We start from the raw sequence: 1,925 nt of genomic DNA on the forward strand, positions 1-1,925 counted from the left end.
CCGCCACCGCCCCCTGCCACCGCTCCACACACACCCCCTCCAGCAACGTGTCCGGCCTTGGGGAATCCCAGGGTGCTGCCCTCGGCCAGCTGCGGTGTGGATGTCCTCCCAGGGTCCCACCAAGAGACCAAACACCCATAGGTGACCAGTCCTGGTGACGCCCTGGCTCCCTCCCTGGGCGCTTGTTCATCATCCCACAATTAATGACAAGTTATTAATTATTAATGACAAGCGTCGAGCACTGTGCTCGAGGGGCCCGTGGGAGAGACGTCCAGGTGAAGAAAAGCTCGCACTACCATGGACCAAGTGCTAAACCTGAAACAGGCCCAGGGTGCCGTGGGTCCTCCATTCCAACCTTGAGCAACGTGGTGGAAAACGCCTTCCTTGCATTTAGCTGACAGCCGTCTCCTTGTCACTTTCCACCTCCTGGTGCTAATTCAAACGCCACCCAGGCTCCTTGGCTTCAGGATTCTAGATTTATTCTGGAAGCAGGACCCAGAAGGGCAGTCAAGAGGCCTCTCTTCCACCGAGGGAAAACAGAACAGTCACAAAACTATTTGTCAAGCATATTCATGCTAAGCTGGTTTGGTTTTTTTAATTGGCCAGGGGCCTAGAATCCGACTGGCAGCGATGGAGCGGACAGATGGGATCCTATATGAAGCCACTGATGCATTCAACTTAGAAAGAGAAGAAAACCTTATTAGTCAAGGTTTCAAAGGCTGCGACTTCACAGGAAGCCTTCTCCGGCCCAACCAGCTGGGCCTGCATCCCTGGCCAGTACCGCCCGGCTTTGCCAGGCCCTGCTCGAGGCTCCCAGTGTCTCAGCCAGGTGCCAGCAGCCGAAAGCCGGCCCCCCATGCTTGTCCCCTAAGAGCTGCTGCTTCCTGAGTCCCTGGGGCTTTCTGTCTGCCCTCCCGTGGGCTGGACCAGGCAGGAAGCTCTCCACAGCTACCTCCCTGTCCCATCCTTGCTCTGAGCTCAAAGTGACCTGTTCTGGGTTGAAGTGTGCCCCCCACCCAAATTCATAGTTTTCTGGGGAGACACCCAAATCCCTTTTATTGCGGGGGGGAGTGGAGTGGTCTCTCACCGCACGGTTTGTTCATTGGCGCGGCTTCCTGCGTCCCGCGGCTTCGCCACGGCCAGAAGCTCGCGTGCGCCGGAGAAGGGCTCGATGCGCAGGGCCTCAGAGGCTTCCTGTGCCCTGAAGGCTGGCCCCACAGTGGCTGCGGCCTGAGGCTGTGCTGTCTGGCTGGTGAAGCCACACTCGCCCAGTGTCCTGCCATCATCCGGAAGCTGGTTGTCCTAGTACAGCCGCTGCTCCTCTGGCGGCCGCCTGAGGATGCCCTCGACGATGCGTTTCAGCTCGAACACGGTGCTCGATTCCTTGGCGTCCGTGAAGATGGTGGTCTTGTGGCACCGGATCGTGCGGAGCACGTCCATCACGGCTGCTACCGCTTCCCCTCGATGCGCCGGCGCAGCCGTGCTTCCAGATTCATATGTTGAAGTCCTAACCCCGAGTATCTCAGAGTGTGACCTTGTTTGGAGACAAGGCCTTTGTAGAGGTCGTAGTTAAAGTGAGGCCCTGGGCTTCCCTGGTGGCGCAGCGGTTGGGAGTCCGCCTGCCGATGCAGGGGGCGCGGGTTCGTGCCCCGGTCCGGGAGGATCCCACATGCCGCGGAGCCGCTGGGCCCGTGAGCCATGGCCGCTGAGCCTGCACGTCCGGAGCCTGTGCTCCGCAACGGGAGAGGCCACAGCAGTGAGAGGCCCGCGAACCGGAAAAAAAAAAAAAAAAAAAATGAGGTCCTTAGGTCTCTACTCCAAGATGATGTCCTTACGAAATGGGGACACGTGGACACAGGCACGCGCACAGAAAGAAGAGACTCAGGTAGAAGGCGGCCATCCACAAGCCAAGGAGAGAGGCCTGG

At 58.9% G+C, this 1,925-nt stretch overlaps 1 pseudogene across 1 annotated transcript; it reads right to left on the reverse strand.

Moving 5' to 3' along the window:
* Positions 1 to 1,079: 1,079 nt before the first annotated feature.
* On the reverse strand, positions 1,080 to 1,506 carry LOC307055209 (elongin-B-like; annotated as a pseudogene). Its single transcript has one exon. The product of its transcript is annotated as an elongin-B-like (transcript).
* Positions 1,507 to 1,925: the final 419 nt, after the last annotated feature.

This window comes from Hyperoodon ampullatus (genome assembly GCF_949752795.1).
Source record: "Hyperoodon ampullatus genome assembly, chromosome: 6".
NCBI classification, from domain to species: Eukaryota; Metazoa; Chordata; class Mammalia; order Artiodactyla; family Ziphiidae; genus Hyperoodon; species Hyperoodon ampullatus.